Genomic DNA, 25,191 nt, shown 5'->3' on the forward strand with positions numbered 1-25,191 from the left:
TTTGTTATTCTTTGAATAAATACCTAGTAGTGCAATTGCTGGATCATATGGTAGTTATATTTTTAACCTTTTGAGGAGCCTCTGTACTGTTTCCAGAGTGGCTGCACCAGTTTGCATTCCCACTAATAATGCAAGAGGATTCCCCTTTCTCCACATCCTCGCCAACACCTGTTGTTGCCTCAGTTGTTAATTTTAGACATTCTGACAGGTGTGAGGTGATAACTCCCTGTAGTTTTGATTTGCATTTTTGTGATAAGTGATGTTGAGCATCTTTTCACATATCTGTTGGCTATCTGTAGGTGATCTTTGGAAAATGTCTCTTCATGTCGTCTTCCTATTTTTAATTATATTCATTTTTTTGGATGTTGAGTTGTATCAGTTCTTTACATATTTTGGATACTAATCCTTTACCACATATGTCATTTGTGAAATCTTTTCCCATTCCATAGGTTGCTTTTTAGTTTTGTTGATTGTTTCCTTTGCTGGGCGGAAGGTTTTTATTGTGCTGTAGCCCAATAGTTTATTTTTGCTTTTGTTTCCCTTGCTTTAGGAAATAAATCTAGAAAGAAGTTGCTATGGCCTATGTCAAAGTATGTAGTTTTTTTTTTTAATTGGAGTGTAGTTGACGTACACTGTTACATTAGTTTGAGGTGTACAACATAGGGTTTAATAAGTCTGTACCTTATGATCTTCTCCCAAATGTAGGTACCATCTATCCTCCTACAACATTATTACAATATCATTGACCATATTCTCTGTGCTGTACCTTTTATCCCCATGACTTATTTATTCCATAACTAGAAGCCTGTCTCTCCTGTTCCACTTCAGTCATTTTGCCCATTTCCCCACTCCCCTCCCCTCCCATCCGGCAACCAGCAATTTGTTCTCTGTATTTATGGGTCTGTTTCTGCTTTTTGTTTACTTGTTTGTTTTAAGATTCCATATATAAGTGAAATTATATGGTATTTGTCTATTTGTGTCTGACTTGTTTCACTTAGCATATACTCTCTGGGTTCATCCATGTTACAAATGACAAGATTTCATCCTTTTATATCTATCTATCTATATATATTATTAGCATTACTTACCATGGCCAAAATATGGAAGCAATCGAAATGTCCAACAAATGAATGGATAAAGAAGAGATGGTATATATGTATATGTATGTATGTTGCTATGGCTGATGTCAAAGAAATTACTGCCTGTGTTCTCTTCTAGGAGTTTTATGGTTTCAGGTCTCATATTTGGGTCTTTAGAACATTTTAAGTTTATTTTTGTGTATGGTGTAATAAAGTGGTCTAGTTTCATTCTTTTACATGTTGCTGTCCAGTTTTCCCAACACCATTTGTTGAAGAGACTATCTTTTCTCCATTGTATATTCTTGCTTCCTTTGTCCTAGATTAATTGACCTTTTAAGTGTTGCCTTATTTCTAGTGTCTCTATTCTGTTCCACTGATCTGTGTTCTATTTTTGTGCCAGTGCCATACTGTTTTGATTACTACAGCTTTGTAGAATATCTTAAAATCTGGGGTTGTGGTAACTCCAGCTTTGTTGTTGTTTCTCAGAACTCCTTTGCTATTCAAGGTCTTTCAGGTTCTGCACACATTTTGGAGTCTTTAGTTCTGTGAAAAATGCTGTTGGTATTTTAAGAGGGATTGCATTGAATCTGTTGATTGCTTTGGGCTATATGGACATTTTAACAAGATTAATTTTTTTCAATCAATGAGCATAGAGTATCTTTCCATTTATATCATCAGTTTTTTTAATTTAGGTTTTATAGTTTTCAGAGTACATGTCTTCTGTCTCCTTGGTTAAGTCTATTACTAGCTATTATTTTGGTCCAATTGTAAATGTAATTGTTAATTTTTCTGTTACTTCATTATTTAGAAGCACAACCAATTTCTGTGTTTATTTTTGTATCCTAATATCTTACTGAATTCATTTATCCAAATAGTTTTGTGATGGAGTCTAGGATTTTTTATGTATGTACAGTATTTATGTCATCTGCAAATAGTGACAGTTTGATGTCTTCCTTATCTATTTGTATGCCTTGTATTTCTTGTCTGATTGCTGTGGCTAGGACTTTCAGGACTATGAATTAAAGTGGTAAGAATGAACATCCTTTTCTTCCTCATCTTAGAAGACAAGCTCTGATTTTCACCTCTGAGTATGATTTTAACTGTAGTTTTTCATATATGGCCTTTATTTTTTATTTTAAAAAATTTAGAGGCTCCAAGGTGGCTCTGTTGGTTAAGGATCTGACATCAGCCTAGGTCACTATCTTGCCAGTCCTGAGTTTGAGCCCCGTGTCTCCCTCTCTCTCTGCTCCTCTCCAACTCACACTCTGTCTGTCTGTCTGCCTGTCTCTCTCTCTCAAAAGTAAACATTAAAGAAAATTAAAAAAAAAACTTAATGTTTAATTGGGGGTGGAGGAAGGAAGAGAGAAAGGGAAACACAGAATTTGAAGCAGGCTCCAGGCTCTGAGCTGTCAGTGCAGAGCCCAACACAGGGCTCAAAGTCACATGCTTAACTGACTGAGCTGCCCAAGTGCCACTCATAATATGGTCTTTATAATATTGAGATCTGTCTTCTCTAAACCCACTTTGTTGAGGTTTTTTAAAAAAAATTTTTTGAGTTTTTATCATGAACAGAAGTTGGTACAGAAAAATCATTTGACAAAATCCTGTTGAGAAGACATGATTTTTATTTTTTGTTGACATATCCTACTGATTTGTGAAATATCGAACTATCCTTGCATTTCTAAAATTCCACCTAATGATGATGAAAGATCTTATTAATGTACTGTGGAATACAGTTTGCTAATATTTTGTTGGGGATTTTTGTATCTCTTTTTATCAGAGATACACTATAAAAAACTACAGGCCAGTATTAGTCTGGTTTTGATGTCATGATAATGCTCAGACTATTTTTGGATACTTTCCTTCCTCTTTCTACTACTTTTGGAATATATTGAGAATAGGTATTAACTCTTGTCTAAATGTTTGGTAGAATTCATCTGTGAATTCATCTGGTCCTGGACTTTTTGTTTATCAATTTTTGGATTTTTGACTCAATTTCATTGCTAGTAATTGGTCTGTTCAGATTTATATTTCTTCCTGATTCAGCTTTGGAAGATTGTATGTATCTAGGAATTTATCCATTTCTTCTAGGTTGTCTAATTTCTTGGCAAATAAAGTCTGTACTTCTTAATATGGTATATGGGACTATTTTTGAAACTTCAGCTCTTCCCTGATCTTCATGTTATAGGAGTAATAATGTTTACAGTTTTCCCTAAAGTCTGCATGCTATTCAATGCTTCCATGTAATTGGCTTTTTTTTTTTTTTTTTTTTTTTTTGGTATTTCTGTCTGGAATTTTCTCATCACTTTCGTTCCTCCTGGCTTATTATTTACTGTTCTTCAAGTTCAAGCTTCATCTCCTTCAAAAAAATCAATTTTGGGGTGCCTGGGTGACTCAGTCGGTTAAGCCTCCGACTTTGGCTCAGGTCATGATCTCATGTTTATGGGTTCAAGCCCCACATTGGGTTCTGTGCTGACAGCTCAGAGCCTGGAGCCTGCTTCTGATTCTGTGTCTCCCTCTCTCTGCCCCTCCCCACTCATGATCTGTCTCTCTCTGTCTCAAAAATAAAACATTAAAAAATTTTTATAAATAAATCAATTTTGAAGTTCCAAAGCAGGCCAATGGCCCTCCTTTCCATTCCAGGTAGTGTTGATCTCTATCTTTCACTTGAAACACACTTTTAAATGTACTTCCTGAGCATAATATCTATAGTCTTTAATATCTATAGTCACTCTTTTCTCTTTTTAGAATTTCTTTGGCTTCTGTTGATAAGGGTGTGACTCCCCACATGTTTGCCAGATTGTGTTAAGAGCTCCTATTTGACTATGGGATGCCTGTGATTGGTTAAGTGTCCGACTTTGGGTCAGGTCATGACCTCACAGTTCATGAATTTGAGCCACATATCAGGCTTTGTGCTGACAACTCAGAGCCTGGAGTTTGCTCTCTCTCTGCCCCTACCCTGCTCACACTCTGTCTCTCTCTCTCTCTCTCTCTCTCTAAAAATACATATTAAATTTTTTTTTTCTTAAAAGAGCTCCTATTTGACTAAACTTTAGCTTTGGGAATCCTGAGGGACATGGAGATGATTTGTCTTGGTTTCTGCTAGGTACTAGGGATCACTACCAATCAAGAATCATTTCAATTTAATTGATTGTATTGAGGTTTCTTAGACTGTGTGGTATAAATTTAAATCCCAGGAAGAGAGTAGAGCTGGTTACAAAACATTAGGAAAGACTATGAAATTAAAATTACTAATATTTTTAAGCCCAATGCCAACAGAGACAGACTGATTTACTTGTTGGTTACTCTGTCAGCATATACTGAAATATTATAGAAATATTAACATAGAAATATTAAATAAATGACCTTAATCTCATTTCCATGACTTCTACTGTGACCATTCAGCATCAGTACATGTATCAACATAAACTGTCAAACACATCTTTCTTAGTTATTTTTTGTGGTAATTTTTATATTATAATTTTCATATAGAAATTTCTGATGTATCATCTAGATTGAAAAAAATTTTTAAAGTTTATTTTTGACACACACACACATGCGTGCACACACACACACACACACACACACACACACACACACAGAAAGAGCAAGTGGAAGAGGGGCAGAGAGCAAGAGGAAGACACAGAATCCGAAGCAGGCTGAGCTGTTAGCACAGAGCCTGATGCGGGACTCAGCCTCACGAACTGTGAGATCATCACCTGAGCCAAAGTCAGATGCTTAACCAACTGAGTGAGCCACCCAGGCTCCCCTCATCTAGATTTTTAAAGCATTCTATATTTGTTTTCATTTCATTTGTTTCCACCTTCTCAGATTTACTCTACCAGGAAAATTGGTGTATTTTAAATTCACAAATAATATTTGATTGCTTCTTCTCAATCCCATAAAATGATAGCTTGTGTAAATTTTTGTCCTGAGTCCTATGTCAACCTTGCCTATTTTAGTCAAGTTTTATATTAGTCAAAAACATTTAGCCTTTGAGCAATCTCTTTCTTGCAAAGTAAAAAGTATAAGGTGAGACCATCTGCTCTGAGATTATTATCCTGGTATATTTTATCTTGGTCCACCACCCCCCCCCCCCGCATCGTTCCACCTTTAGGAGAACAGCATCTGTTTTTAAGACCCTATAGCCTGGAACCAAGGTCACTATATTCCCCACTGTGGTACTACAATCTCAGGACCACTTGGAATCAGTGTGGAACCAAGTTCATTGTGTTCTCCACTCTACTCTGATCTCAGGACTACCTGGAGTCTGTTGTTTGGGGTTGCCATGGACACAGAGTTCTTAGTCCAGTACTAGCTTGTTACCAGCACCAGGTAAAGACCCAGGAGTGGGGTGCAGGGTGTCTCTGGACAAAGGTATCCCATCCTCTGCCCTCTGTGTTGCCTCGTGTTGTCCTTTATCTTCACAGAGAGTGAGAAGAATGTCTGGGAAGGCTGGATGGTGGAGGGGAAAGGGGCAGGGTAGGGGTCATTGTGGTCATAGATAGCAGTTTTGCCTTGGGTTCAGCAGTGGGGAGTATGAATAAATATTTGCTTCTTCCCAGGGACCCTCAGAAAGAACCTCCCCATCCCCCGGGAACTAGAGGTGGAAGGGATGTGGGAAGGTGATATGTGGGCAGGAGATGGGGGGTGCAGTAGGCCAATATAGGACCAAAAAGCAGTTACCTTGTTGCTGGTCAGGAATTGGGGCAAGATTTGACTTAATGGGCTTGGTTTGGGGAAATTAAAAATTAAAAAAAGAAAAGTTAAAGAAGTTAAAAGCATTATCCTCAAAGAATACTGGAAACAGGAAAGAACACTTTAGGACCTCGAGTAGTGTTGCTCCCACTTAGGAAAAGTTGTATTCAAGTCCCAAGCTCGGAGTCCTTCTGTGCTCCACCTCCCTTCTGCTGTGGCCCTTTGACAGCACTGCCTTTAAGTAAGCCAATCTGAGGTTTGCAGGGACGGAGGATCCTTAGATATGCAGCTCTGTCTTGGTCCACACTGGCCACATCTGGAACAGAACTTTGGGATTCCACTCCCACTGTCCATGAGGCGATCTCCCTTGAAGGTATGACATTTATAGGTGGCTTGCTCTCACGCCCAAAACTCCAGATAAAAACTTTTGACCAAAGTGATCTATTTATCAAAAAAATATTTTTGTTTGTTTTCATTTTTCTCTCTGCCCAGAATTAGGGCCTTGTGGCACATTCCATTGTCTATTTGGTAACTTGGCAATGTCTTAGTTTCCAGTGACTTCCAGTTCCCTTGCGTGACACAAGTCTGCTCTGTGAAAGGTTGAAGGACCTATCTTTGCTTTCCCACTCCTTTGATTTATGCTATGGAATGTTTCAAGATGGAAATATCATAAATCACTACGATGATATCCATTTGGTTTGAAATGAATTTTATTTCACTTGCCAGGTCCTGTGTAGCAAGAAAGCAGTCTTTAAAGTGTTCCATCTTTGAACTAAACTTAAATTTTATTGAATGTTCTAAAAGCTTTTTCTTCCATTTCTTGAACTAAAATAAGATACAGAATACATAATTCACAGGATTGATAAAATTGTACAGTATTGTAGATCTTATAAGTTAGTAGATCCAAGATTTTAGAAATGCTGAACCTGATAAGTTCTATGCGTGACCTTCTTTCTAATTGGGCAAGTATACAATGTGTTTTAAAAATCCTGAATATAAAAGTCATGTGCTTTTTTTTTTTTTTTCAGGATTAATTGTAGATTGTGATTGTCCACAAGATAATACCATGCAGAGATTAAAGAGGAACCCTTTATATCTCTGGCTCATGCATCAAATAAATAAGTAATAAGATGCAAATCTTACTAAATTTTAAGCATAATTCAAGGTTCATTGAATAGGGAATATCTGTCTACTTTCTTTCAGAATGAATGTAAACTGTATGTAAATGAAATTTGGCAAACTCACAATTTTAAGACTTTGTTTTATGTTTATAATTTCCTTATACTGCTACAGGTTAGGCACTATTCCAGTAACAAAGTGCATGTGCCAGTTACAGTCAGTCACTTTAAGCTTCTTCTCTAGGACAGCCGGATGCCCTTAGGGGTGAGGCTCTGTCCCTGACTGGTGGGGGAGGGTGACCATTTTGACGTGGCCATTGAAGGGCTTCAGTTGTCCCATTGCAATCAATACCCGAAACACTGTGAATTACCACAGGGAAGGTCACAAGTTTTTATTAGCAATGAGTGGCTTACAAATTGGCATGGTGGATGTGAGAAACAGGACTATTCAAGATCTTTGAATTGGTTAAAATAAATAATAATTGTAACTATCCTGAGGGTTGAGGACCAGTTGAAATATTTGTGAAGCATCAGGACAATACCTGGCACTTAGTAAATACCATTTAAATGTGTGTTAGATGAAACATCACTTTTGGGATATTTTCTTTAATTTGGGGAAATTTATCATTTTCAAATATTTTCTTTTCATTTTTTTAGATATCTAGAGTCCAGGTGTTAGAGATTTGTTTTATCCTTTATATCAACTGGTTTTTCTTTTGTATTCTTTTCTATTTTCTGGGTGTTTCTCAACCTCCTCTTCCAAATCTAGATTAACTTGCTTCCCTCAGATGTATCCAAACTACTGTTTATCCCATGAAGTGATTCTTTATTTCAACAATTAGACTTTTACATTTAAGATATCCTCTTGGGTTTTTCTGTATGATTTCTTATTCTCATTTCATGTTACTAACATCTTCCCTTGTATCTTTAAGTATATTTCTCATGCTTACTTATAAATCTTGTTCCGTATGTTCAAACAGTTCTGTTTCAGATAGTATATGTTCCGTTTGTTGTGTTTCTTTTTCAGTGTTTGTGCTCCTCAGGTGTTTAACTATTTTGATGTGAGCTCATGCCAGCCATTGATCCCTCTAACTGATAACCGTATTAGGGAAGGACTGAAGATTTGCTTGGGAAAATCTCAATCTGTGGCTGTGTCTCAGCAAAATTATTAATAGCATGTCCTTTTCACTTTTAAAAGTATCCTGGGTTGGGTGACATTTTATATAGTAACTCCTGTTGAAAGCTATCACCCAAGGTATGTTTTTCTCAGTAAATTTAACATGAAAGGAGGTAATACCCTGAGGACACAGAGTCTGCATAATGGTGAAACACTGTGATCCAGGTAATTTCTCTGGTCAGGATATGGCACCTTTAAGGTCCTGGGCAAAAGCAGCATTGGAGAAGGCAGACTTCTAGGTTGTTCACCTGGGACTTTTGGAGTAAAGGTGTGGAGAAGTGAAGGCCCAAGGACTGCTCTTCAGCCCTTCCCTGTTCTCATCAGCTAACTTAATGCCAATGAAAAATTTTCTATTTTAGAGAAAGGTAGAGCATGTGAGTAGAGGAGAAGGAGGGAAGAGGAGGGAGAGAAAGAGAGAGAGAATATGAATATTTTAAGCAGGCTCCATGCAGAGTCCAATACTGGGATCATGACCTGAACAAAATCAAGAGTTGGATGTTCAACAGACTGAACCAGCCAGGTGCCCTGTAATGCTACCCAAATTTTATCCTAACTCCATCTGGATAGTTGCTGCCAGTTTCCGCTGAGAACCACAGTGATGGTCTCCAAGCAACTTAGAGGAAAAGTGAGAACAGAACTTAAAATTTTCCCTCCCACTAAGCCCCTCAAGACTGTCCATAGCAGACCCTTTCCTCAGTCTGTCCACCACAAGAGACCACTCTCACTCTTCAGGAGTCTCCCAGGGTTTCCACTGTTGTTAGTTTTTTAACTCCATACTTCAGTATGACTTCTATAGTTTTGGGAGGAAGACTCTCCTTTGGATAGGAATCCAAGATTTCCTAGGAAATTATGGGAATGTAGTACTTTGAGACTCTTGAAGTGTTTTTGAAATAGATGATTTTTTTGTCATGTTGTCACATTGGTATTTTTGGTATAACATTTGGTGAAGAGGGCAGACTGCCTAAAAACCAATAACTGAAATGATGAACATACAGCATGATTTTATGACTTGGACAAATGCAAAGTGCATTTTCAATGTGTCTTACTTTACAGATGAAAAATCAAATTGTAGAGAGATCAAATTATCTAAGCCAGTCGCTTGGTGAGGAGTCTTAACTTTGGATAATTTAACCAGATATCTTTTTGTAAAATGACTTGAGAGAAAAAGAAAGCATTCTGAATTCCTGTTCTGTTTGTTTATTTTGAGTGTGAGAAAGAGCATAGGGGAGGGGTGGAGAGAGAGGGAGAGAGAGAGAATCCCAAGCAGGCTCTGCAGTGCCCAGTGAGGGGCTCAGTCTCCTGGACCATGAGCTCATGAACTGAGCCAAAATCAAGAGTCAGACACTTAACCACTGACCCACTCAGATGCCTCATTATTTAAGCCATTCTTGATCTACCTACTAGTCTTCTTTTATACCAAATGAGATCAGGGACTAGCCCTTGAAACTGGAATATTTATTGTTGTGGCATTTTCTTTATTTCTGTATCCTTTCATTAGTTATTATCTGATCTTCCTCCCCATCCTTCTGCTTAGATGATTTATATTTTCCAAATTGATTCCAGAATATGTGAATGGTTGACAAAATGGAGGAGAGAAGAGGTTTAATCATGAAAACTATACCTCCCTTAATACTTTCCTTCTCTTTCCAGTAGGCAGACATACACACAGCCAAGAAGCTATCCCAGGGCCCTCATTGCTGTACCCTGAAAATGTTTCTGTCATTCTGTCATTTTCCCTCATGATTCTTCATGATTTTACTTTTCATGTCCTAAAATTCTGTCAAGAAGAAACTGCTTGCTTTCCAGAATGTCTGAATTTATTTTTTGTATGTTTTTACCCTTTAGAAGAATTATGGATTCCTCTGACAATGGTGATGACAATGGGTAAGTTGACTTGACTGATCCAAGTGCCAAAAGGTCACCAATGGTCTCTAATACAATAAGGTTTCCATAAGAGACTGTAGGCTAGACCAACTTTTTAGGCACAATGATGGTGATGAAGACATTGATTTTCCTAATTCATCCGAAATTGATGTAAGTCAGATTGAGGTCTAGGGGGAGGGGGCTATTGATGGATCTTATTTCATTTAGATCTGGCTTGTTCTGAGGTAGGAAGAAAATGGAGAACTATGGAAAGGTATCAAAATGTGTGGGAGAGAAGCGCATACAGTAATTCATTCTCATTTAAATTATAGAAAAGTACCATGTTTAAAATTTTTTTAATTTATCACACTTAAATGTTGTAGATTGAAAATGTGAATGTATCTTTTGAAATTTTATCAGTCTTTTAAAACAGAGAAATGTAGACTACTGGTTAATCTTCAGTTATATTCCTTTCTCACTTTTGCTGGTTATATTATGATTTCCAATTTTGGTGTTTTTTTTTTTTATCTATGAGTAAGGAGACTGATAATTGTGAACATGTCTTGCAGATTAAATTTTTACTTATTGGAATTAATTTTGACTTATTTCTAAGTAATCTGACTAAGAATACTTGGCATTGCTGTGATCTGAAGGCATTTTTACTGTGTATTCAAGCCAAGGATAGAATACAGTTTTAAAATCACATTTGTCTGAACTGCAGAAATAGTCATGGGATTTTTCTGTTTCCATCCTGGCCAGTTATTCAACCATTTAATATTGTGTCAATGTTGAAGAATGGAATGCTGAAGAGGAAATTAACTGGTCACTGTTGGAATTGTTTGGCTTCTAGACAAAGATGACATGGAAGATAAAGGGCCAACTAACGATGATGAATACTTCTTGAGATTAACCATCATTTCCCCTTTAAATTTTTTTCAATTCCAGTATAAACCTACAGTGTTATTAGTTTCAGGCATACAATATAGAGATTCAATAACTCTATCATTACCTAGTGCTCATCCTGATAAGTGTGCTCATCCTTCATCTATTTCACCTGACAGCCCTCTTCCCTGCCACAAATAACCATCATTTTATTCTCTATTAAAGGATGTCTTTTTTGGTTTATCTCTTTTTTTTTTTACTTGTTCACTTGTTTTGTATCTTAAATTCCCTACATGAGTGAAATCCTAGGATATTTATCTTTTTCTGACTGACTTATTTCACTTAGCATGATACCCTCTAGATCAATCCATATTGTTGCAAATGACAAGATTGCATCCTTTTATGTGGCTAAGCAATATTCCAGTGTGTGTGTGTGTGTGTGTGTGTGTGTGTGTGTGTGTGAGAATGAATGTGTATCACCTCTTCTTTATCCATTCCTGTGTTGATGGACACTTCAGCTGCTTCCATACTTTGGTTATTGTAAATAATGCTGTAAAAACTATAGGAGTTGCATATCTTTTTGAGTTAGTGTTTTCACAATCTTTGAGTAAATTCCCATAGTGGAATTATTAGATAATACAGTAACTCTATTTTTAATTTTTTGAGGAAACTCCATCTTATTTTCCATGGTGGCTGTACTGGTAGTACAAGAATGCTCTTATCCTTGCCAATACTTGTTACTTCTTGTATTTTGATTTTAGCCATTCATTCAGTCAGGGGTGAGGTAACATCTCGTTGTAGTTTTGATTTACATTTTCCTGATATCAAATGATGTTGAGCACCTTTTCATGTGTATGTTGGCCATCTGTAGGTCTTTTTTGGAAAAAAATGTTTATTCAGGTTTTATGCCTTTTGTGTGTGTGTGTGTGTGTGTGTGTGTGTGTGTGTGTGTGTGTGTGTGAGAGAGAGGGGGGGGGAGGGTGCAATTAAACAAGGGGCAGAGGTGGGGGAAAAGAGGGAGGGGGAAGGTGGGAGGGAAGGACAAGGAGGAAGGGAGGAGGGGGAAGGAGTAGAGAGAAAAGCAGGGCTCAAGCTCCCAAACCCTGCGATCATGACCAGAGCCAAGGTCTGATGCAGTTTTCTGCCCATTTTAAATTTGATTGTTTGGGGGTGTTGAATTGTGTAAGTTATTTACACGTTTTGGATATTAACCCCTTATCGGATATATCATAGATTACCTTTTTGGTTTGTTGATGGTTTCTTTTGCTGTGCAAAAGCTTTTTATTAATAATAATATATTATTATTATAGTGTAGTTCCAATAATTTATTTTTTCTTTTGTTTCTCTCGCCTGAGGACACATATTTAGAAAAATGTTGCTATAGTCAATGTCACAGAAATTAGTGTCTGTGTTCTCTCCTAGGACCTTTATGGTTTCAGATTTCACATTTAGGTCTTTGATCCCTTGTGAGTTTATTTTTGTGAGCGGTATAAGAAAGTGATCTAGTTTCATTCTTTTGTATGTAGCTGTCCAGTTTTCCCAGCACCATTTGTTGAAGAGACTGTCTTTTCCCCGTTGTATATTCTTTCCCGTTTGTCAAAGACTAATTGACTATATAATTGTGGGTTTATTTTGGCTTCTCTGTCTGTTGATCTATGTGTCTATTTTTGTCTCAGTACCAACACTGTTTTGAATACCACAGCGTTGCAAAATAACCTGAAGTCTGGAGTTGTGATATCTACAGTTTTGTTTTTCAAGATTGCTTTGACTATTGGAGGTTATTTGTAGTTCCATACAAATTTCAGGATTGTTTATTCTGGTTCTGTGAAAAATGTTGTTGTTATCTTAGGATTGCATTAAACCTGTAAATTGCTTTGCATAATACAGACATTTTAAAAATTTATTTTAAAAAAGAATAATATAGACACTTTAACAATATTTTTTCCTCCAAACCATAAGCATGGAATATCTTTCCATTTGTTTGTGTTCTTTTCAATTTATTAGTGTTTTATAGATTTCAGAGTACAGATCTTTCATCTACATGGTTTTTTATTCCTAGGTGTATTATAGTTTTTGGTGAAATTGTAAATGGGACTATTTTCTTAATTTCTCTTTCTGCTGCTTCATTATTAGATATGAAACAGATTTCTGTATATTGATTTGTATTCTGTGATTTTACTGAATTTATATGGTGTCCTATTTTACATTCTTATGTGAATCCCTTGCCTGGTTTTTACAGATCTACTCATTTTTACTGCTTTTGTGTTTCCTGCATTTTATACTCTCACTTACAGTCTTTTCTTTCCTCTCAGCGTCTCCTTTAATATTTCTTGTAGAGGTCCTTTAGTTTTTGTTTGAGACACTCTTTATCTCTTTTTCTACCCTGAAAGATAGCCTTGCTGGCTAGAGTATTCTTGACTGCATATTTTTCCCTTTTAGGACTTTGAATATATCATGCCAATCCCTTCTGGCCTGCAAAGTTTCTTTAAAAAAATTTTTTAATTGTTTATTTATTTTTGAGAGACAGAGGGAGACAGAGCACAAGCAGAGGAGGGCAGAGAGAGGGAGACACAGAATCAGAAACAGGCTCCAGGCTCTGGGCTGTCAGCACAGAGCCCGATACGGGGCTCAAACCCACGAACCATGAGATCATGACCTGATCTGAAGTCGGCCGCTTAACCAACTGAGCCCACCCGGGCTCCCCTGGTCCGCAAAGTTTCTGCTGAAAAATCAGCTGATAGCCTTAGGGAATTTTCCTTGTAGGTAACTGTCTTCTTTTCCTGCTTTTAAAATTCTCTATTACTTTTTGCCATGTAATAACCGTGTGTCTTCGTATGTACCTCCTTGGGTTGATTTTGTTGGGGGCTCTCTGTGTCGTCTTGTTCTGGATTTGTGTTTCATCCTCCAGGTTAGGGAAGTATTGAGCTATTTATTCAAAATATCCCCCTCTTTATTTTCCTTCTGGGATCGCTGTAATGTGGATGTTATACTTGATGGTGTCGCTGGGTTCCCTTAATACACTCTCATTTCTTTGGTTTTTTTTCCCCTCTCTCATGTTCAGGTTGCTTATTTTCCATTACTTTGTCATCCAGATTGCTGAGCCATTCTTCTCCTTCCTCTAGTCTATTTATTCCCTCTAGTGTATTTTTAATTTCAATTATTGAGTTCTTTAACCCTGATTGGTTCTGTTTTATGTTTTCTTTTATCTTTTTATATAGTTTATTGTCAAGTTGGTTTCCATATAACACCCAGTGCTTTTCCCCACAAGTGCCCTCCTCCATGACCATCACCCCCTTCCCCTTTCCCCTTCTCCCTTCAGCCTTCAGTACGTTTTCAGTATTCAAGAGTCTCTCATGATTTGTGTCACTCCCTCTGTTTTTCCCCTTCCCCTCCCCACAGTCCTCTGTTAATCCTATGAGTGACAGCATATGGTATCTGTCCTTCTCTGCATGACTTATTTCACTTAGCATGACACCCGCGAGGTCTACCCACTTTGCTACGAATGGCCAGATTTTATTCTTTCTCATTGCCATGTAGTATTCCATTGTATAGATAAACCACATCTTCTTGATCCATTCATCAATTGGTGGGCATTTAGGCTCTTTCCATGATTTGGCTGTCGTTGAAAGTGCCGCTGTGAACATTGGGGTACATGTGCCCCTATGCATCAACACTTCTGTATCCCTTGGGTCAATCCCTAACAGTGCTGTTGCTGGGTCATAGGGGAATTCTACTGGTAGTTTTTTGAAGAACATCCACACTGTTTTCCAGAGCGGCTGCACCAGTTTACATTCCCACCAACAGTGTAGGAGGGTGCCCATTTCTCCACATCCTTGCCAGCATCTATAGTCTCTTGGTTTGTTCATTTTAGCCACTCTGACCAGCGTGAGATGGTATCTCAGAGTGGTTTTGATTTGTATTTCCCTGATGCTGAGTGATGCTGAGCATTGTTTCATGTGCCTGTTGGCCATCTGGATGTCCTCTTTGGAGAAGTGTCTGTTCATGTCTTCTGCTCATTTCTTCTCTGGATTATTCATTTTTCAGGTTTGGAGTTTGGTGAGTTCCTTGTAGATTTTGGAAAATAGCCCTTTATCTGATATGCCATTTGCGACTATCTTTTCCCATTCCATTAGTTGCCTTTTTTTTTTTTTAATTGTTTCCTTGGCAGTGCAGAGCTTTTTATCTTGATGAGGTCCCAATAGTTTATTTTGGGCCTTTATTCCCTTGCCTTTAAGGATGTGACAAGTAGGAAATTGCTGAGGTTGAGGTCAAGGAGGCTGTTTCCTGCTTTCTCTAGGGTTTTGATGGTTTCCTGTCTCACATTCAAGTCCTTCATCCATTTTGAGTTTATTTTTGTGAATGGTGTAAGAAAGTGGTCTAGTTTCATTCTTCTGCATGTTGCTGTCTAGCTCTCCCAGCACCACCTGTTAAAGAGGCAGTCTTTTTTCCATTGGATACTCTTTCCTGCTTTGTCAAAGATTAATTGGCCATATATTTGTGGGTCCAGTTCTGGGTTCTCTATTCTATTCCATTGGTCTATGTGCCTGTTTTTGTGCCAATACCATACTGTCTTAATGAGGACAGCTTTGTAGTAGAGGCTAAAGTCTGGCATTGTGATGCCTCCTGTTTTGGTTTTCTTCTTCAATATTACTTTGGCTATTCGGGGTTTTTCGTGGTTCCATATGAACTTAAGGATAGTTCTAGCTTTTGAGAAGAATGCTGGTGCAATTTCGACTGGGATTGCATTAAATGTGTAGATTATTTTGGGTAGTAATGCCATTTTAACAATGTTTATTCTTATCCATGAGCATGGAATGTTTTCCCATCTCTTTGTGTCTTTTTCAATTTCTTTCATAAGCTTTCTATAGTTCTCATCATACATGTCTTTTACATCTTTGGTTAGGTTTATTCCTAGGTATTTTCTGGGGGTTTTTTGTGTGTGTGTGCACAATTGTGAATGAGATCAATTTCTTGATTTTTCTTTCTGTTGCTTCATAATTGGTGTATAAAAATGCAACCGATTTTTGTACATTGATTTGGTACCCTTCGGCTTTGCTGAATTCATGGATCAGTTCTAGTATACTTCTGGTGGAGTCAGTTAGGTTTTCCACGTAGAGTATCATGTCATCTGCCTAAAGTGAAAGTTTGACTTCATCTTTGCCAATTCTTTGCCAAGGCAATTCTTTCCCCTCCTTTTGTTGTCTGATTGCTGATGCTAGGACTTCCAGCACTATGTTAAACAACAGTGGGGAGAGTGGACATCCCTGTCATGTTCCTGATCTCAGGGGGACAGCTCTCAGGTTTTCCACATTGAGGATGATATTAACTGTGGGCTTTTCATAAATTGCTTTAATAATGTTTAAGTTCCTTCTATCCCAACTTTCTTGAGGGTTTTTATTAAGAAACAATGCTGTATTATGTCAGATGCTTTTTCTGCATCTATCGACAGGATCATATGGTTTTTATCTTTTCTTTTGTTAACATGATGTATCCCATTGATGGATTTGCAAATATTGAACCAGCCCTGTAACCCAGGAATGAATCCCACTTGATCATGATGGGTAATTCTTTTTATATGCTGTTGAATTCGATTTGCTAGTATCTTGTTAAATATTTTTGCATCTGTAGTCATTAAGGATATTGGCCTATAGTTCTCTTTTTTTTGTTTGGTTTCCAAACCAGACAGAGACCCAAGTGATGCTGGCTTCATAGAATGAGTTCAGATGTTTTCCTTCTATTTCCATTTTTTGGAATAGCTTGAGAAGGGTGGGTATTAACTCTGCTTTAAATGTCTGGTAGAATTCTCCTGGGAAGCCATCTGGCACTGGGCACTTATTCATTGGGAAATTTTTGATAACAGATTCGATTTCTTCACTGGTTATGGGTCTGTCCCAACTTTCTATCTCTTCCCATTTGAATTTTGGTAGTGCATGTGTGTTTAGGAATTTGTCCATTTCTTCTAGATTGTCCAGTTTTTTGGCATATAATTTTTCATAGTAATCTGATTGCTTGTATTTCTGAGCGATTGGTCGTAATAGATCCATTTTCATTCATGGTTTTGTCTATTTGAGTGTTCTCTCTCTCTCTCTCTCTCTCTTTTTTTTTTTTTCTTTCCTGAGGAACCTGGCTAGAAGTTTATCAATTTTATTTATTTTTTAAAAAAACCAACTCTTGGTTTCATTGATCTGTTCAGTTGTTTTTGTGGATTCTCTATTTTTTACTTCTGCCTTGCTCTTTGTTATTTCTCTTCCTCTGCGGGGCTTGGGGTGCTCTTGCTACTCTCCTTCTTTTTTCCTTAGGTGCTTTGTTAGATTTTGAATTTGTGCTTTTTCTAGTTAGTTGAAATAGGCCTGGATTGCAATATACTTTCCTCTTAGGACTGCCTTTGCTGTGTCCCAGAGAGTTTGGATTGTAGTATTTTCGTTTTCATTTGTTTCCATATATTTTTAAGTTTCTTCTCTAATTGCCCGATTGACCCAATCATTGTTTCGTAGGGTGGCTCTTAACCTCCACATTTTTGAAGGTTTTCCAAACTTTTTCCTGTGGTTGATTTCAAGTTTCATAGCATTGTGATCTGAAAGTGTGCATGGTATGACCTCAATTCATTTATATTTATGGAGGGCTGCTTTATTCCCCCGTATGTGATCTATCTTAGAGAATGTGCCATGTGCACTCGAGAAGAAGGTGAATTTCCTAACTTCAGGATGCAGAGTTCTAAATATATCTATCAATTCCATCTCTTCAATGTGCCATTCAGGTCCATTGTTTCTTTAGTGATTTTCTGTCTGGTTGATCTATCCCTTGCTGTCAGCGAAGTATTAAAGTCCCCTGCAATTAGCACATTCTTATCAATAAGATTGTTTGTTTGTGATTGTGTTATGTATTTGGGTGCTTCCAACTTTGGTGCATAGATGTTATAATTGTTAGCTCTTCCTGATGGAGAGACCCTGTAATTATTTTATAATGTCCTTCTTCATCTTTTGTTACTGCCTTTACTTTAAAGTCCAGTTTGTCCGATATAAGTATGGCTACTCCAGCTTTCTTTTGGCGTCTAGTCTCATGATAGATATTTCTCCATCCCCTTACTTTCAATCTGAAGGTGTCTTCAGGTCTAAGGTGAGTCTCTTGTAGACAGCGAATAGATGGATTTTGGGGTTTTTTAATCCATTTGCTACCCTGTGTTGTTTGATTGGAGCATTCAGTCCATTTATGTTCAGTGTTATTATTGAAAAATCTGGGTTTAGATTCATCTTGTTCCCTGTAGAGTACATGTTTGTAGAGATGTCTCCGGTACCTTATATTCCTTGCTATATTTTTTTGACCCAGTATGTAATCTATCTTGGAGAATGGTCCATGTGCACTTGAGAAGAATGTGTATTCTGCTTGGATAAAAAGTCTTGAATATATCTGTCAAGTCCATCTGATCCAGTGTATCATTCAAGGCCATTTTATTTTATTTATTTATTTATTTATTTATTTACTTACTTATTTATTTACCCAGATCTGTCTCTTGCTGTAAGTGGAGTGTTAAAGTCCCCTGCAGTTACCATATTCTTATCAATTAGATTGCTTATATTTGTGATTAATTGATTTATGTATTTAGGTGCTTTCAAGTTAAGAGCATAAACATTTATAATTGTTAGCTCTTCTTGATGGATAGATACCGTAATTGTGATATAATGCCCTTCTTCATCTCTTATTCCAGCATTTAGTGTAAAATCTAGTTTGTCTGTAAGTATAGCTACACCAGCTTTCTTTGGACTACATGCCGCATGATAGATGGTTCTCCATCCCCTCACTTGTCACTTTTCTCTTATAGACAGCATATAGATGGATCTTGTTTTTTTTCTTTAATCCATTCAGATACCCTATGTCTTTTGATTGGAGCATTTAGTCCATTTGCACTCAGAGTTATTATTGAAAGATAGGGATTTAGTGTTATTGTGTTATCTGTAGGTTTCATGTTTGTGGTAATGTCTTTGGTCCTTTGTAGTCTTTGAAGCATTACATTTAGAGTCCCCCTTAGGATCTCTTGAAGGGCTGATTTCGTGGTCATGAACTCTTACAGTTTTTGTTGGTCTGTGAAAGCCTTTATCTCTTTCTATTCTGAATGACAGCCTTACTGGACAAAGGATTCTTGACTGCATATTTTTCCGATTCAGCACATTAAATATTTCCTGCCACTCCCTTCTGGTCTGCCAAGTTTTACTACATAGGTCTGCTACTACCCTTATGTATGTTCTCTTGTAAATTAAGGCCCATTTGTCCCTAGATGCTTTCAGAATTCTCTCTTATCTTTTGTATTTTGCCAGTTTCACTATGATATGCTGTGGAGAATATCTATTCCTGTTAAGTCTGAAGGGAGTTCTCTGTAGCTCCTAGATTTGGAAATCCATTTCCTTCTTCAAATTAGGGAAGCTCTCAGCTATAATTTGTTGGAATAAACCTTCTGCCTCTTTCTCTCTCTTCTTCCAGAACCTTTATGATAATGGATATTATGTTTCATTGAATCACTTAGTTCTCTAATTCTCCCCTCGTGGTCTAGTATTTTCTTATCTGTCTTTTTCTGGGCTTCATAATTTTCCGTAATTTTATCTTCTATTTTATTAAATCTCCCCCCTGCCTCCTCTTTCCTTGCTGTCACTGTATCTAGTTTATTTTGCACCTCATTTACAGCATTTCTTAATTTATTGTGACTGTTTGTTAGGCCTTGATCTCTGCAGTAATAGATTCTCTGCTGTCTTCTACATTTTTTTCCAAGGCCAGCTATGAATCTTATGGCTACTATTCTAAATTCTTCCTCAGTTATGTTGTGTGTATATGTTTTGGGCAATATTCTAGGTGTCATTTATTCCTGGGATTTCTTTTGAAGAGAATTCTTTCATTTCATCATATTGGCTAGTTTTCTGTCACTTATGTGTTTTAATAGCTTGTTTTGAGTCCTGCACCTGTGAGCACTATTATATTAAAAAGGGATCATATACTGTCCAGGGCTTGACTCTGTAGATGTTTTTGGTGTGTTTCATGCTCTCTGCTGTTATGACTCTGGTTGCTTTATCTCCCTACTTGTAATGGTGGTTTGGATCTTCCAACAGGTGTGCTTTGGCTTGTTCATTGAAGTATCCCTGGAAAATTTTAAATAAGAGGTGTTGGCAGTAGAAGAGGCCTTTAACATACAAAGAGAGAAATGACCAGGCAGAGAATCAAACTATACAGCTTAGTTCTGAGAGAGAAAGAGAGAAAGAAAGAGAGAGAGGGGGAGGGGGAGGGGGAGGGAGAGAGGGAGGAGACACAGAAGAGGTTTAACAAGAATAGATTTTAAATGTTTGGTTATTCTGGTTGTTGGTTTGTTTAAGCAGACTAGAGAAGGGAATAAATAAAAGGAAGAAAATATACATGCATTCATACATACATACATAAAATAAGAATTGACCAAGAATCAAATCAGAATGCAAACGCACTGGACCAATATCTGAGGGGTGGCTGGAACTGGTGGCTGTGCTGGTCTGAAGCGGGAGCTGTCTGGTTCCATCAGTGTCAGTCTTGCTCTGTTAGATACACAGTTACCAGGCACGGAGGGGCTGGTTTGAGGTCGGCAGTCCTGCCTCCACTGTGGGCCCATTGTCTGTTCCCTGAAACGCTACCTTGTTGGTGATGGGTTAAAAAAATGGCGACACCCCAGTCTCTCCTCCACAGGCTGGGTGCCCCAAAGCACTCTGTTCAGGCCATTTTCAAGTACCACCTGCGTGTGAGCGGGCCAGTTCTGTTCCACCCCAGTCTCCCATGCCTCCTGGGTGCTTGGCTAGGATTCAAACCCTGATGTCTTAAAGGATCCCACTCTGTGTACCCTCGTTCCAGGGTACTATCATTCTGCCCCCCAGCCAACAAAGGGCCTCTGGCTGGTGGGTGTTCGTAGGATCTTTTGTCCTTGGAACGGCCATTTGCCTTCTTCCCATAGCACTCAAGGGAGAGGCTTGCTCTCCTTACTGTGCCTAAGATCTAGCTATGGAGCCTGGGTCTGGCTCCCCTGCTTTCCAGGTGAGTGAACAGGTCTGAGAAAGCCTCGCAGTGAGAAATTGGCTCTTTTTCTGTTTTTTTTTCCGTTCCCCGGTCTGTGGTTTTTCTCCTGTCCAAATACAATCCTACAGCCTCTCCTTCTCTTCCTTTTGTCTCTCCACAGAGAGGGATCCCTCCCCTCTATTCCTCTGCTGCCCGTTTTCTCTGTTGCAGTTTGCAATCACACACCTATGGCCCACCACGTTGTCCCCTGGAGATTTTTCTGTCCCTCTGTAGCCCGGATTCCTGGAATTGTCTTCTGGCCTCAGTACTGCTGTGTCTGAGGGAGGGGAGAGCTTTGGGTCCGCCTACTTCTCCACCATGTTTGGGGTATCTTTCCAGTTAATTATGTCTTCTTGAATATGTTCCATCAATGACTTATAGTTTTCAATGTGCAGATCTTTCAGTTCATTGATTACACTCATTCTTAATTATCTAATTCCTTTTAACCCTCTTGTAAATAGGATTTTTCTTAGTTTCTATTCCCCATAGTTTGTTGTTGATATTATAGAAACACAACTGATTTTTATATGTTGATTTTTGTATCCTACAACTTTGATTTAAACAATAAAATTGTTCATTCGTTCTAACAGTTTTTTGGTGGACTCTTTAGCATTTTCTCTATGTAAGATAATGTCATCTGCAAATAGACTGTTTAACTCCTTTCCAGTTTGGATGACTTTTATTTTTTGCTTGATTTCTCTGACTGGGACTTTTGGTGAAATAGAGACTAAAAGTGGTGAGCATGGGCACCTTTGTCCTGTTCCTGATCTTAAAAAAAAACAAAAAAACAAAAAAACACTTTAATAATTTCACTTTGAGTATTATGTTAGCTGTGGGTTTATGGCCTTTATTATGTCAAGGTACATTCCCTTTACATTCAGGTAACAGTTTTTTATCATGGAAAGGGTATTGGATTTTGTGAAATGCTTTATCGACATCTATTGAGATGTTCATGTTTTTTATCCTTTATTTTGTTAATGTAGTGTATTACATTTATTGATTTGCACATAGTGAGCCGTACTTATCCCTGGAATAAATCCCATTTAGTCATAGTGTGTGATCTCTTTAATATATTGTCTTATTCAGTTTGCAAATGTTTTGTTGAGGAAATTTGCATCCACATTCATCAGGGATATGGGCCTATAGAGTTCTTTTCTTGTGATGTCCTTACCTGGCTTTGCCATCAGCATAATGCTGCCCTCTGAAAATAGTTTGAAGTTTTTCCTCCTATTATTTGGCAGAGTTTGAGATTGTTATGAATTCTTGTGTTTTTTTTTATTTTTAACATTTATTTATTTATGACAGACAGACCACAAATTAGGAGGGGCAGAGATAGACACACAAAATCTGAAGCAGGCTCCAGGCGCTGAGCTGTCAGCACAGAGCCCGATGTGGGGCTCAAACCCATAAACAGTTTGATCATAACCTGAGCCAAAGTCAGGTACCTAACCAACTGAGCCACCCTGGTGCCCCTTTATTTTTTTTATTTCAAGTATAATTAACATACAGTGTTAGTAGCTGGTGTACAATATAATGATTCAGTATTTCTATACATTTCTCAGTGCTCATCAAGAGAAGTGTACTCTTAATCCCCTTTATCTATTTCAAATTCCCATCGGCCTCCCCTCCGGCAGCCACAAGTTCTCTGTATTTAAGGGTCCAGGTTTTTTGTTTGTTTTTCCTTTGTATTTTCCTTAAATTCCACACAGAGGGAAACCATGGCATTTGTTTTTCTCTGACTTACTTCACTTAGCATTATGCCCTCCAGGTCCTCCACATTGTTGCAAATGACAAGATGGCATTTTTTTTAATGGCTGAGTAATATTCTATTGTGTATATATGCCACATCCTCTTTATCCATGCATCTATCAGTGCACATTTGGGTTCCTTCCGTAATGTGGCTGCTGTAAATAATGTAGTGAACATAGGGATACATATCTTTTCAAATTAGCTTTTTCATTTTCTTTGGGTAAATACTGATAGAATTACTGTAGAATCCAGTAACTCCACTATTTTAAATTCTGGGGGCAACACCATATTTTCCAGTGGCTGCACCAATGTGCATTACTACCACCAGTGCACATGGGTTCCTTTTTCTCCACATCCTCACCAACACATGTTATTCCTTGTGATTTATATTTTAGGCATCATATTTTAGGCATTCTGACACATATAAAATGATAGCTCACTGTAGTTTTATTTTGCACTTCCCTGATAGTTAATGACCTTGAGCATCTTTTCATGTCTTTCTTGAAAAACATCTACTCCTGTCTTCTGCCCATTTTTAAATTGAATTACTCATTATTTGGGGTGTTGAGTTGTATCTTTATATATTTTGGATATTAATTCCTTATCAGTCATCACATTTGCTTCTCCCATGCAGCACATTGCCTTTCTGACTTATTGATAGTTTCTTTTGCTATGTAAAAGGCTTTTATATTAGTGTCGTTCCAATAGTTTATTTTTACTTTTGTTTCTCCTGCCTGAGCACAGAAAAATGTTGCTATGGCCAGTATCACAGAAATTACTGTCTATGTTCTCTTCTAGGATATTTGTAGTTTCAGGTCTTATATTTAGGTTTTCAATTCCTTGTGAGTTTATTTTTGTGAATGGTGGAAGAAAGTGGTCTGGTTTCATTCTTTTACAGGTAGCTGTCCAGTCTTCACAGCACAATTTGTTGAAGAGACTGTCTTTTCCTTATTGTATATTCTTGCTTCCTTTCTTGTAGATTAATTGACCCTATAAGGGTAGGTTTATTTCTAGGCTCTATTCTACTACATTAGCTTATGTATCATTTTTGTGCCAGTACCATACTGTCTTGATTACTAAGCTTTGTAGCATATTTTGTTTTGTTTTGTTTTGTTTTTTACTTATTTACTTTAGTTATTTAATTAGTATATAGTGAAATATTGGTTTCAGAAGTAGAATTCAGGGATTCATCACTTATATACAATACCCAATACTCATCACAAGAGTCCTCCTTAATACCCATCACCCATCTAGTCCATCTCCCACCCACCTCCCTTCACTGACCCTCAGTTTGTTCTCTATCATTGAGTTTCTTGTGTTTTAGTTTCTTTTTCTTCTCTTTTTATCACCCTTCCCATATGTCCATCTGTTTTGTTTCTTATATGATTTCACTCATGTGGAATTTAAGATTTGTCTTTTTCTGACTGACTTAATTTGCTTAGCACAATACACTCTAGCTCAATCCACATCATTGCAAATAGCAGGATCTCATTTTTTGGTGGCTGAGTTATATTCCATTGCATATATACATATACCACATCTTTGACTGCATTTGGACTCTTGCCATAGTTTGGCTATTGTTAATAATGATGCTATAAACACTGGGGTATATGTGACCCTTCAAATTTACTTTTGTATTCTTTGGGTAAATACCTAGTAGTGCAATTGCTGGATCATAGGGTAGTTCTATTTTTTTTTTTTTTTTGAGGAACCTCCATACTGCTCCCCAGAATGGCTGCACCATTTTGCATTCCTGCTGGCAGTGCAAGAGGGTTCCCCTTTCTTTGCATCTTTGCCAACATCTGATGTTTCCTGAATTATTAATTTTAGCCATTTTGACAGGCGTGAGGTGATACCTCATTGTGGTTTTGATTTGTATTTCCCTGATGATGAGTGATGTTGAAGATCTTTTCATGTGTCTGTTAGCCATCTGGATGTCATCTTTGGAAAAGTGTCTATTCGTGTCTTCTGCCCTATTCTACATTGGGTTGTTTGTTTTTTGGGTGTTAAGTTTGATACATTCTTTGTAGATTTTCATACTAACCCTTTATCAGGTATGTCCTTTGCAAATATCTTCTCTTATTCCATAGGCTGCCTTTTAGTTTTGTTGATTGTGTCCTTCTGTAGTATATTTTGAAATCTCAGGTTGTGATACCTCCAGCTTTGTTGTTCTTTCTCAAGATTGCTTTGGCTCTTCAGGATCTTTTGTGGTTCCATACAGATTTTGGGATTGTTTGCTCTAGTTCTGTGAAAAAATTGTTGGTATTTTCATAGCAATTGCATTGAATATATTGATTACTTTGGGTAGTATGGACATTTTATTTTTTTTTATTTTTTTTTTGGTAAATATTCTGCTACTATGTATTGAATACTGCATGGTTTGCCCAAGCTAAGATGAAACCACATCATAAATCAATAAGCATTTTGCATTTTCTTTCATTATCTACTCAAAGTCATGCCTACTGCACCTCTAAACATTTCATTAAATCCAATTATACAGCAAACACTCCCAAAATAAACTTAGATTGTATTGCAGTTTCACTTAACAGTATATAAAATGCTGTGT

The sequence above is a fragment of the Suricata suricatta genome, chromosome 4 (genome assembly GCF_006229205.1).
Source record: "Suricata suricatta isolate VVHF042 chromosome 4, meerkat_22Aug2017_6uvM2_HiC, whole genome shotgun sequence".
Taxonomy (NCBI): domain Eukaryota; kingdom Metazoa; phylum Chordata; class Mammalia; order Carnivora; family Herpestidae; genus Suricata; species Suricata suricatta.